A 13,721-nucleotide genomic window follows, 5' to 3' on the forward strand; every position below is an offset into this window, starting at 1 on the left:
AAGATTGGAAAATTGTTGCCTGGTCTGATGAGTCTTAATTTCTGCTGCGACATTCAAATGTTAGGGTCAGAATTTGGCATCAACCATATGTAAGCATGGATCCATCCAGCCTTATAGTTGGTATAGGTGGTGGTGTAATGGTGTGAGGGATACTTTCTTGGCACACTTTGAGCGCATTAGTACCATTTGAGCATCGTGTAAACCCCACAGCCTACCTGAGTATTGGTGCTGACCATGTCCATCCTTTTATGACCAGAGTGTACTCATCTTCTGATGGGTATTTTCAGCAGGATAATGCACCATGTCAAAGTGCGAATAATCTCAGACTGGTTTCTTGAACATGACAATGAGTTCACTGTACTTAAATGGCTTCCACAGTCACCAGATCTCAATCCAACAGAGCACCTTCAGGATGAGGTGGAATGGGAGTTGACAAATCTGCAGAAACTGTGTGATGCTATCATGTCAAATTAAGAAAGAAAAGAAAATCAAGAACAGGTAAAAAATCATCGCCAATTTAGTGTTATTTCTGTGCAGGAAATTGAATTTAATTTTAATATATGTACATTTGTGCAATTTATCTTATATATAATATAATTTTATATAATTTGTATTCTATTGGCGACGCAGTGGAGCAGCAGGTAGTGCTGTCACCTCACAGCAAGAAGGCCGCTGGTTTCGAGCCTTTGCTGGGTCAGTGTGTGAAGTTTGCATGTTCTCCCTGCGTTTAAGTGGGTTTGCTCCGGATGCTCCGGTTTCCACCACAGAACAAAGACATGCGGTACAGGTAAATTGGGAAGGCTAAATTGCTGCGTAAAACAGGACTAAGCCGACAAGAAAATAAATGAATGAATGAATGAATGTATACTATGTAAATTATTTTATATGATAGATTTCACTTTTTTATATGAGGTAATTCAATTCAACGCTCAGATGTGCCTCCTGAAAATTAAATAGAGAAATGAAATGACTCAATTGTTGATGTACAGTAAAAATTGAATACTATTTATTCCCATTACCTTTATCATCTACAGAACCTTTTTATTCCACAGAGAAAAATAAACCAAACTTGGTGGAAACAAAATGAGCCTTTCAAATATTATTAACAGAAAGGTTCCTTTATGGTATCTGTAAGAATGTTTTTTTTACCACAGCGGTTCGAACTGTAGTTCTGCCGAGTGACTAAAAAGTTATCAGCATGATGGTAAAAAAAAATTCATTTCTTGTCAAACCATTCTTCTGCAATCTCATACCAAAAACAGAAATAAGGGCAGTAATAATAGCTATAAATGTAAGAGAGCGTTGATATTATGTGATTGTGTTGTATTGCAATATGGAACAATTAAATGTTGATGTTAAATCAAAAGTAATTCACAAATACTTGGTAATGAGGTGATTTAATGACAATAATTATTTATGGTTACAACTGAATTAATTATAAAATAACTGTACAAAATGATAAAACATGAAATGATAAAAACATATGATATAAATTGTACCCTGCTTAAATGTAAAATTAAAGTTACCAGAGGTAGAAGGAGAGACACAGAGGGAGGGAGAGAGAGACAAAAAGAGAAGGCCCAGAAGTTAGCCTGATTGCACTAGAGTCAGAGAAGATAGACCCCAGAGGAGAAGAGGAGTAGAGCAGGAGAGCACAGAGACAGAAAAAGACAGGCCAGGAAAAGAGACAGAGCAGAGTTTTACACCTATTTAGTATTTTTCTTGGCCATGTGACAAAAGCCCAAATGTTGAGACATTCAAACAGACCAATCAACATGTGACCACATCATAAAACCCCCCAAAGTCCACATATCAGGCCCTGATCTTAGCAGTATCTGCATTTGAAGTCAGTATGGACCTTTCTGAGTCAATGTTTTGTCATATAAATAAAAGCATGTGATAATTCAGCCTCTTACACATCATTTGCCTCCATTGGGATACTTTATTTTTTGGTATTGAGAAAATTAAATAAAGAATAAATAATAACCATATCTTATAAATAACAACCATATTTTTCTTTCCAGAGAAGAGAAGAGAAAAGAATGAAGAGAATGAGTGGTCTGTTTAACTGTCCCCAACTAACTAGCTCTGCTCAAACCAACAAATAAATAGCACAACGCCACCTATTGGCTATTATATAGAAAGCGATTGGACCAATCAATCCAAGAGGGATCCTTTTATGTACAAAGAACAAACACCTGCTTGGCGAACAGCTGCACATCTTTAAAAAATCCAATCCCAACATTTAGCCTGAAAGCGGTTCCTCTCTCATCTGCGAGCTGTTAAGCATGCATCGGTTAGCAAGTGGACGTTATGGCGGTACATTCAGCATGTGTGGGTTAAGGCCAGCGGCAGGCTGGATGTATAAATAGCGAAGAAGAGGTTAATCGGTGGCGCAGAGGAGCAGGAGGAAGCACTCGCTAGGTCAAAGGTCAAACGATGAGCCAACACAAAGCCATTACAAAGACGGCACTCAGCTGGGTTGTGTTTGTGTAGGCAGTGCCAGGGTCAAACACACATCGAGAGAGTGAGTCACTGACATCAACGTACACAAGGATCCGCGCATCCTCTTCTTTCTTGAGTTATGAAGCGATGACCAATTGTTTTCGGATGTGGGCTGACCAAGAGCTGTTATGAAAACAGTATCAGCGTGCATGCATTTGCATAATAGCAGGTTCATGAGCCCTCGGTTTCTGCGGTAGCTGAATATTGATTGACAGGGAGCCTGAAAGAGGAGCAAGTGTGGAGGAGGAAGCCCTTGACATACTCCGCAACAACCTCCTTCGAGCTGTGTGCAAATTATCACACAGGAGCAGCTCGACCGACCCTCCAGTCCTGTTGCTTTTTGACCACATATGGACATCGTTTGACAGGCAGAAAAACACGGCGATCTGGTCCAAAGTAATTAGCGTTTTTATTTTGCAGAGGATCGAGCATGCTTATGCCTCAAAGCGACTTTTGGGTCTACGTATGGTTCTTTAAGAGAGTCAAAGTTAGAGTCCAACGATACGTTCTCCCACTCTCGACGTGACCTCCGATTGTTGACTCTGGAGAGATGACTGACTAATCGCTAAATAATCAACAGCGTTGTCAGATTGGTTTCCTACCGAGTCCGTGGCAGCATGTCAGACACAACAGGCTAGCTGGAGTTCTTGGCACCGCTTCCAAAGGGCCATTTCCCCCATATCCAGAGGGCTTTGAAACAGCAAAACCATGAGTCTTTGGACTCCAGCCCACGTCTGTGCAGGCTAATCCTCTAAATAAGGGACCCCATGCCAGGGACGAGGGACCGAACATGGAGCCACATGACACTGTGGCACAATGCACACAGCACAGCACACACAGCTAGAGAAAGAAAGAGAAATAATGGCCGCTTACAAGGAATTAGCAAGCAATGTAGCAAATGGATATTGGGAAATGGTAGAGCAAGAGTAAGATGCTTAATGGTAATTAAAGGGTCTATGAATAAACTCACAGGACGTGTCAAAAACCCAAAATGATTTGATTTAGCTGCAGTGCACGATATATGTATTTTATTGGCACGTTCATGAACATGTAAGATGTTATGAATTATGACTAGATATTAATGATTTACAGGTTATTAAACACTGTTCACTTCTCTTTCTGAACTGTGAAGAGATCTGGTCCCTTGACTCATTCTGGGGTGCGTTTCCTGAAACCATCGTTAGCCCACTAAGGTCGCAAGTTGTTACAAACATAGTTTGTTGATTTGCCATTTCCCAAATCCATTGTTCCAACGAACATTCGCAAACTGCATCGCAAACTCGAGCACTCGCAACTACACCTCTGGAGCTGTAGTTAGAAACTTAGTTCCTGGCTGTGTTCTATTGCCACTTATCCTCCCTATGCCCTATTCATTTAGAACATTAATTAACAAGTATTTTAACAGATCAGTTTTAGTCTTCAGTTGTGCTCCCTTTGCAGTGCACTTTGAAAACATTGATATAATTTTGAACACAGACCCATGACAAAAGCTTTAGGTAGCCTATTATTTAAAAGCGGAATTTAAGTTACGTCTCCAAAGCTTTTGAAAACAAAATTCATAGCATATGTTAATGCTTTTCATTTATAGTGGGCTATTATTTACTATCTGTACTGTACATGACACCGGCCTGTTGGTTAGAACATTTCTGCAGTGTTTTGCATGTGTCAAATTGTAAAAGTAACCTTTAAAAAAAATGTATATATATATATATATATATATATATATATATATATATATATATATATATATATATATATATATATATATATATATATATAATATCCTACATAATAATAAAAAATAAAAATAATAATAATAATAATAATAATAATTAATAATAATAATAATCATCATTATTAATATTATTATTAAAGTGGGATTTCTTCATTTCCTAATACATCAAAATAATTTCATTACTTTTTAATAAATAATTTTTTTTTAATTTAAATAATTTTTTTAAATGGGTATTTGTGTAAAACAATATAATTTGCACAAAGAAATTATAGCATTCTTCTCTAAAGAAGAGTTAAGAAGGGAGACAGCTCTGGGGAAGAAGCTGTTCCTCAGTTTGCTGGTTTTTGTCCGGGGTAGCCTGAAGCGCCTGCTGCAAGGCAGGAGTGAAAACAGTCTGTGAGCAGGGTGAGAGGAGTCCTTAAGAATACTGCATGCTCGGCGCAGGCAGTGTTTCTTCTAGATGTCCTCTATGGCTGGCAGTGTGGTCCCTGTAATGCGCTGGGCAGTTTTCACCACCCGCTGCAGTGCCTTAGGCTCAGCAACAGAGCAGCTTCCATAGCAGACTGTGACGCAGTTGGTCAGGATGCTTTCTATTGTGTAGCAATAGAAGTTCAGCAAGACAGCTTATGAAAGCTGGTTCTTCTTAAGTTGCCTTAATAAAAACAGGCGCTGATGAGCCTTCTTGACCAGGCTGGAGGTGTTGGTGGTCCAGCAAAGGTCCTTTTGAGATGTGGGTTCCCAGGAACTTGAAGGAGGAGACAGGCTCAACGGCCATCCCATTGATGTCAATGGGATCATGTGAGCTTGTTGTCTCTTCCTGAAGTCCACAATGAGCTCCTTGGTCTTGTTGGTGTTAAGGAGCAGATTATTGTCAGTGCACCAAGTGGCCAGATGCTATATCTCCTCCCTGTATGCAGTCTCATCATTGTTGCTGATTAGACCAATACTGTGGTGTCATCTGCAAAGTTGATGATGGTGTTGGATCTGTTCACAGGCCTACAGTCGATGGTCAAAAGGGAGTAGAGGAAGGGGCTCAGCACACAGCCCTGTGGTACACCAGTGTTGAGCATGACGGTGGTGGAGCAGATGTGGCCTGATCTAACATGCTGAGGTCTGTTAGTCAGAAAGTTCATAACCCGGTTGCAGAGAGACTTGTCGATATACAGGTCTCTAAGTTTGATCATTAACTTAGAGGGTATGACAGTGTTGAATGCCGATGTGAAGTCAACAAACAGCATTCATGCATACGTGTTTTTACTGTCCAGATGTGTGAGTGCAGTGATATCAAGACTGCATCTTCTGTGCTCCTCACGGTAGGCAAAATGTTGTGTGTCCAGTGTGGATGGCAGAGAGTCTTTCAGATGTGCCAGGATCAACCATTTGAAGCACTTCATGATGATGGGTGTGAGTGCTACAGTGCGGTTTGTCATTTTAAAAAGATGCATTCTGTTTCAGTGTTGTTTAACTAAATTATAGAGTGGAGGAACTATGACGTCAGTTTGTATGCAAAAACTCGGAAGCAAGTTAGCATTTTAGCACTTCCGGTTCCCTCGTCCCAAAGTCAATGGGTTTTTAGAATGGGGTTTCAGTAAAATCGCCTAAATAAGGTCCATGGCTAACAAAAAGTCAAGATATTTTCACGTTTTGTTCTACGACATGAAACACATCAGTTACAGCACACTTTTGAATTTTTAATTCGGCCATGCTTCTTTAAAAAGACGGTTGCTATCAAGTTGCTAAATGGGACTACAGGCGGTGTCGGAGACATTATACGTCATCGAGCTGATCTGGTCTGGAGCGCAGCTCGCTTGTGTTGAGCATTTGGATTTGTCTGTTATTTAGGTATTTTCATGAATAGTATTTTATAGTTTTTTGTGTTTTTCTAATTAAGAATTCAGATTGTGTATAGATAATGCCTTCACATGTAAAGGCTGTCGAGATTCATTTGTTGATCATTTATTTTAATTAAACTGAAGATACTGCTCACCAGTGCAGCCTGTCTCTCTCCTGCCCTCAGTAATGCAAACGCGTGAATAAATGTGTAAATACAGACATATTAACTGTCATTTTAACGTGAGCAAGTGATTTTTCGTCTTTTTTTCTTCATCTGAACACATTTTACTCCGTCATAACTGCAATATTTACACTCCTCCATAAAATGTATAGCAGATGTGACTGTATGGGCTGCTTTTCGCTGTACGTCGTGACATAAAATGAATATTGAATGTTGCTCTGTGTCCATCATGATGGAACTTGCAGGCATTTGATAGACTTGTTCCTCCTCACGCCTCATTTCTGTCATCTGTTAAGGTAAGCAGGCTGTGCGCGCGAGCGATACACTTATTTAAATATGTCTCATAATAATACTATATAGGCAGATTTATACACGCAGTTTTTAAAACTTTTAGAACAACCGCAAAGCAAAACAGATGTATTTCCCATGTAAAAACGATCCAAAAGGCACATAGGTCTGTGTATTTTTGCATATTTATTTGTTTGTAATATATAGCGTGGATTATAATATAATATACAGAGAGATTAACTCTTTGTCATGGACATTATTTCTAAAAATAAGCTTGATTAGTTGTCTGTAGCAGGGTGGGGCTGACTTCACAGACGAGCGCCCCGAGGGCTCTGTAGTCCGTTTATATCCTAATGTTAGCTTTTTAACTCTTACGTTTGCATTTAAGATCCAAACGTGCTCCAAGTTGTATTTTCGTGTGAGGATTATCCGGCTGGACAAAACGTGTAAGTGTAATGAACTGTGTTTGAACACAGAGCTTATTATTTGCAACCTTCGAAAAGCCTATGGGAAAATCCTAGAGGGATTTTCACGAGGGAACCAGTTTTATGCTAGCAGCCGATTAGCCTACAAAGTGACGTCATAGTTCCTCCACTCTATTTTACTCATGATTACCAGTGTTGTTTTACTAAACAACACTAACAGTCCATGAAAAGTAAAACAGGATTTCTTATATAGGTGTGCTTTTTGGACCTTTAGGGAAAATCTTTAATTTTTTTCTTTAAAAATCTCCATGTTGAGCCTCCTGTATTAGTGGACACAGCTGTAAAATGTCATCAGTTTTAAAGGTAGACAAAAAGCTCACCAATAATAACATTCTGGCTGTCGTTAGACACACAGAAGGAAAAACACACTCTCAACAAAGCCTCCATGGCAGAGACGTGGTAGTGTGTGTGGCTCTAATTGTGTGTGTAATTGCAGTGCGCGAACCCATCACAGGGACACACAGAGAGTGACACTCCGTTTTAAGAGCCAGCTAAGTGCCTCATCTGCTAAAAACATTTTTGTGTGTGTCAGCGCGTGTGTGTGTGTTTTTCTCTGAGTCTGTGACTATAAATGATGCACCTGTGTTTTTCCCATGCAGCCACTGGCACTTGTCCACACAGAAGACGACTCGACCATGGCTATGTTTCAGAAAAAATCAAATCTCAGATCTCCTCCAGTTGTCACATGTCATACAGCTTCCCCTGGAAAACAGCTGCTCAGACTGGAGAGCGCTTTCTGAATGTCAGCGTGCTGTGTGTACCAATAACTTGAGTTTCAGTCGCAGTGCTCTCCTCACCTCCTTCCATTGCCTCTGGTATCTTTTCCTGGATAGCCATTCACAGTTGCTTAGCGTGGTGAAGCTGAATAAATGTAACAGAGACAGGGCAATTAGGAGCTCAATTCAAGCTCCATTAACTTTATCTGGAGCCGCAGCCTTAACTGGCTGCTCGTTATGTTTTACTGGAGAGACACCATCGGGTCATTCTCTACTGTTATACTTACATCTCAAATCGGGGAGAAATTGCGAGGCTTTTTACAGCTCTATTACTTTCGTAATGACACGGTACGATTACTGTAATCTTGGCATTACAGCGAAGACCTGCCAAGAGCTGCATGTTGTACCAATGCTCCAAGGTAATACCTGACAACAATGCATTTGAGCCTGGTTTTCTGTGGAGGTGTGTGGGCATTTAGGAGATCCAGCGAGGGAGGCACTCTTGACTGTCCATCTTTGGGCACCCATGAAACGGCTCTCAGGGATCAGGGGACGACACCCCGCTGGAGTGAAATTAAAGCAGCCCACTCATACGATCGGTGTTTAGCAGGTAAATGCCCACTTACTGCACAAGGATAGAGGGGAAAGTAAAACAGAGTGTCAGCAACTCTTGAAAGTCCTTGAAAGTTGGTGAAGCACTCTGGGTGGGAGACAGCTTGACAATGGCCGCTCTCATACTGGGCGTGATGCTCTGTCTGGGTCAAGACTTTTGTGGAGGGCAAAATAACAACGTTTGTTTGTTTATGTGTGTGTGTGTCGTGTACACAACAGGGTGTCAAAATTGTTGCGCATAACAACTCTTGACAATCTCAGAATGCATAGCTAATACCTTTGCTTTAAGTGGGCAGTTAATGGAAACCAACAAATGCTGGCCAAATGACCCATTAGTTTTTACTGTACTGGTTGGAGAGATTAAGTAAAGTTTCTTTAGGCAAGAGAAGCATTTAGAAGTGAGCCCAATAATAGAGAAATTAATTAATTATATTGTTATAATTAATTATTATTATTCATTCATTTTCTTGTCGACTTTGTCCCTTTATTAATCTGGGGTTGCCACAGCGGAATGAACCGCCAACTTGTCCAGCAAGTTTCTACGCAGCGGATGCCCTTCCAGCCGCAACCCATCTCTGGGAAACATCCACACACACATACACACTCATACACTATGGACAATTTAGCCTACCCAATTCACCTGTACCGCATGTCTTTGGATTGTGGGGGAAACCGGAGCACCCGTAAAATTTATAAAAACAGAGAGAAGTACAGTACACCATGGTCGAAAGTGGACAAGTGGACTTCAACCCAATTTAAATGGCAGATTTGAACAGGAATATGTCTTGTTTACCTGTGATCCGACTGACCGAAACTCATCTTATTACCCGGTATAAACATGACATCAGTCCTGTTTGCATAACTGATTTCCTGTCACTTGTCAATCTTACCATTCTCATGGTAAACCAACACTCCCGTATGTCAGACCCATCTCCCGTATTGTCTCCCAGAAAACTCCTGGAATTCCACCGCTTTAAACCACCGCATGTACATTTGTAGTTGGAGGCTCTTTTCTAGTTGTACTAGTGGTAAAAAAAAAAAATAAAATTGTCCACTTTAAATTTGATTCTGGCCATCTCTTGGTAACAATGGAGTGAAACCAGAAAGGGGTATGTCATGCTTTCTTTTTGGCTAATTAAATATCAAATGTACTGCCACATTCTGGATCATCTGCAAAGGCTTAGTTGTGCTGGTGTGAAAGCCTGCCAGTAGAGTACTGCAGTAGTCCAGTCATGAAATAACAATCACTTGGATGAATAGCTGTGCCGCATGTTCTGATAGGAAGGATCTGCTTGTGCTAATTTTGAGAAGTGGATAGAAGGAAAAAAAATTCACACTTTACAGGTAGTTTGATTAACAGTCAATCTGACCGATCATAGGTCAACTGGTCATCAAACATTAGCTCCAGGTGCGCATTGACTATAGTTCCACAATTAATCCATGGTCAACAGTTGAAACTGCAAAGAGCCAAGGCTTTGCAAAGCTTTACTTCACCCAAACAGAGATGTCCAGAGATGTATAGTAATGATGTAGAACTACTTCACTACTGTACTTAAGTACTAAACGTCGGTATCTGTACTCTGCTGGAGTATTGCTTTTTTCTCCTACTTCCACTTTTACTTCAGTACATATTTTCTATGAGTTTAATACTTTTACTCTAATAGATTTTTCAAGTGCTGGATCGTTACTTGTTACTAGGGGTTTCAAAATTATTTAAATCGGTTCAGTAATGGATCATAACTGGTTATTATGTACTGACGTCATTTATCTCCTATGCGCGATGTCGCAGTAGAATACTATGGAGGAGGCGAGGGCGAGTAAATAACGCTCTTACTACAATGAAGGCGGCACAGCACTGGAGCTGCTATTTTACTACTACGGAGAAATGCTGTAAAACTCCATTTCTGCGTCTCTCTCTCTCTCTCTCTCTCTCTCTCTCTCACTTTGGACATTTGACTCGCTGATTTGTTTGTGAGGTAAAATTTGCTCTCCTCTTGGCTGTTAAAGTGATTCTTGTGGATCCAGACACGAGCATGTCTGAGGTGCAAGTTTTCTCTACTGTGTCAATTATGAATTACCTGTGATAGCCTCGCATTATGCGCATTAGACTGTAACCGCAGCCGTTCTTCCCATCATCGGTTAACAACGCTTTCATTTCTAAAGCCGATCGTAGCCCTTTCTGTTGAGCAGGGGAAGACAATAACCAATAATAAAGACCTCGCCTGTCAGTGCTCAAAAAGAAAGCGGGATAATATTTACATTAGTTTATTTGCTATAAATGCTCATGCTGTATTCTGTGTTTTCTTTGAGTGGGTCAAATTAAGGGTACAGTTCATATATCTTACTGCTGTATTAAAGAACAAAATTGTATTACAAATAATATATAAATAATATATAAGTAATTTGCGATCCGAAAATGGGTTTCAATTTCGTTTTGAGTAGATTTGAGTGTTTTTGTGACAAACAACTTTGAAAGCCAGTATAATCTGTCAGATCTGTGGTTCAAGCGTGAGAGAAAAACAGTACCATAAGCCATGTTTCTTTTCGTTCTGCGTAATCACATGCCCCAAAAAAAGTAGTACATTTTGAAATAAACTACTTGCAATACTTCAGTACAAAAAATGTTGAATACTTTAGTACTTCCACTTAAGTGTGTGCTTAAAGAGCACTTCAACTTCTACTCAAGTCACTTTTTTGATACAGCACTTGTACTTATACTTAAGTCTGGGTCTCTAGTCCTTTATACATCTCTGGAGATGTCTAATGAAATATGAGCCAGTGATATCATCATGATTCAATGAAAGATGGAGCTGTGTATCATTTAAATAACAGTGTTAGGAGAAGCATGTGTCTTTTTGATTGCACCCAGTGAGGTGATGTAAAGGTGTGTCCACACCTTCTCAGGTCTGGTCAGGTGACTCCTTTGCAAGTTTTACAAGGTCTTCATGAGTTCTCAGGTGATAAAAATGGCATCTTATGTACACACAGTGAGCACATTCAGCTAAGCACACAACATTTCATTATGTTACAAGATTTATCTCAAAATGACTGTACAGTGGCTGTCAGGTTATTTGGTAGTTTGACATATGTTGTGAGGGAACTTGCATTGCAATGCAGTGCTTGGCTGATTGTTCTATATGTGTAACAAACCAAATGTATAACTTTCTTTTTTGTTTGAATTAATCCTGCAATAAAGCTGTGGTCACGCTGCACTGCCTCATAGACGTCCATTCAGTTTCGCATGTCGCTGCATTGCAAATAGTGATGGGTTGTTGCTGAAAGATTCGTTCATTTTGTGTATCATTTGACAAAAAAGTCTGGAAAAAAGTCAAACAAAAACAAAAAACAAATAAATAAAAACAACAGGCTGAAAACATGGGTCAGTCTGTGAGTCATTCAGTCGACAGCAAGCTAGCCTGGTCGGCTGAAGTGTATATTAATAATAATAATAATTCCTTACATTTATATAGCGCTTTTCTGGACACTCAAAGTGCTTTACACATTGTTGGGGGGAATCTCTTCAACCACCACCAGTGTGCAGCATACACCTGGAGGACGCGATGGCCAGCTGATTGTTGGAGTGATGAAGCCATTATGATATGGGGATGGTTAGGAGGCCTTGATGGACAGTGGGCAAGTTTGGCCAGGATGCCTAGGATTTTTAACAACCTCGGTTTAACGTCTCATTCGAACAACAGCACTCACTGAGCAATAAAGTGTCCCCATCAATATAGTGGGACATTAGGACCCACACAAACCACAGGTTGAGTGCCCTCCTGCTGGCCCCACTAACACCACTTGAGGCAGCAACCTGGCTTTCCCATGTGGTCTTCCATCCAGGGACAGACCAGGCACAGCCCTGCTTAGCTTCAGTGGGCAACCATGTGAGAGTTGCAGAGAGCTAGCTGTATATTGCGCCCTCTGGTGGATTTAAATGAGAAGAAGAGAAATTTGTGATCATCAAAAAGCCTACAAAACGGCCTCTGATGGATTTGCAAAATCAAAAACTGTGAGCAGATGTAGCTAAGGTTACGTATTTTGCTGTACCTAGAAATGTAGACCAGGGTACGTATCCACAATGAGGTTCCAACAAGAAAACACAAGTTCCAATGCGCATATGCAAAAAGTAAACAAAGCAGCATTTAGTATCATGTTCACGTGTGTGATCACGTGTGTAATCATGTGTAATTGTTACTCAACATGAAGGGGATTTGCTTGTGCAAATATGTCTGTTCCTCCATGACTGCATTAGTTTACCACATCGCTCCAGTTTTTGTTGTTGCTAAATAACCAATTAGAGCGCACTCTTCAGCCAACGCCCAATGCCGATTCTACATGCTGAATCAAGCCAAAAAGCTTCGAAGTTAACCTTGTCGAGCTTTGAAGTTAACCTGACAAGAGCTGACATGTGGAACACACCAACCAATTAGCAGGAACGATGCTGACCAATGGCCTGATAAACCCCAGTAGCCAACCGTCCGTTTGGTGTGTCTTAAGATTTGCTGATAGTCCAATAATGTTACATTTTCGTACATATCACAATAAATCCAGGCTCATTCTGAAAATGTAGTTCCGTGGACGTTTCTAGAGACCTCGAATTATGTAGCCGGAGATACTACAGGGGCGGTGTGACGCCGTTCCTTTTGGCGCTTGCCGGCTTTCTGCTTACCTCCATGTGGAGGGCTTTCCCGCTGCAACCATTCTGTCCAGTTAGCTCGTCATGTACGTTGGCGGACTTGAGACGTAGAGAGGAGTTGATCACAATGATGGCGACGGGGTTTGAATCTGGGAAAGAGCGTTTCCAGAAATCGGGTAAGACAAAAACAGAATCCAAAATATAAAGTGAATAAACAGTGTTGAGAATGCTGTAAAAATCCAAAAACATGGTAAAAATCAGACGGGGCTTTTCTTTTTCTGGACGGCTTTTGTGAATTGTTGGTTGGGTTTATAGAAGTAAGAGAGTGGGCGGGTCAATCTGTAAAATTGGTTGGGTTTAGGGAAGAAGATGGGTGAGTCAGTCGATTGGCCAGTTGCCCAGTCAATCATCCAGTCAATCAGTCAGTCAGACAGACGGTCGGCCGACAGGGGGCTCTGGTGGGTTTATGCGAGATCATTGCAGGCACGAACGGCACTCACGAGAGACATTCAAGATGCAAAAAAACCTCACACAGCAGCCTCTCACAGATTTGCGAAAACAAAAACTGTGAAAAATACGTACCTCCCGGGATGTATTTCGCAGTCTCCAGAAACATCCACGGGACTAGATTATCAGAATGAGCCTGGGTTGATCACATCATGCATGTTCAAATACAATCTCCACCTCCTGAGGTCTGATCCAAACAATGAACTGAAATATTAGGTGTGTA

At 40.7% G+C, this 13,721-nt stretch overlaps 1 long non-coding RNA gene across 1 annotated transcript in view; it reads left to right on the forward strand.

Moving 5' to 3' along the window:
* LOC147842240 (uncharacterized) overlaps positions 1-11,676 on the forward strand; it is a 1,176,585-nt gene extending 1,164,909 nt beyond the window's left edge. Inside the window, exon 3 of the long non-coding RNA XR_015499110.1 lies at positions 10,993-11,676. This is a non-coding gene — a long non-coding RNA (uncharacterized LOC147842240). The remainder of the gene's footprint in view (positions 1-10,992) is intronic.
* The last annotated feature ends 2,045 nt before the right edge of the window (positions 11,677-13,721 follow it).

The sequence above is a fragment of the Danio rerio genome, chromosome 9 (genome assembly GCF_052040795.2).
Source record: "Danio rerio strain M-AB ecotype USA chromosome 9, GRCz13ab, whole genome shotgun sequence".
Lineage (NCBI taxonomy): Eukaryota > Metazoa > Chordata > Actinopteri > Cypriniformes > Danionidae > Danio > Danio rerio.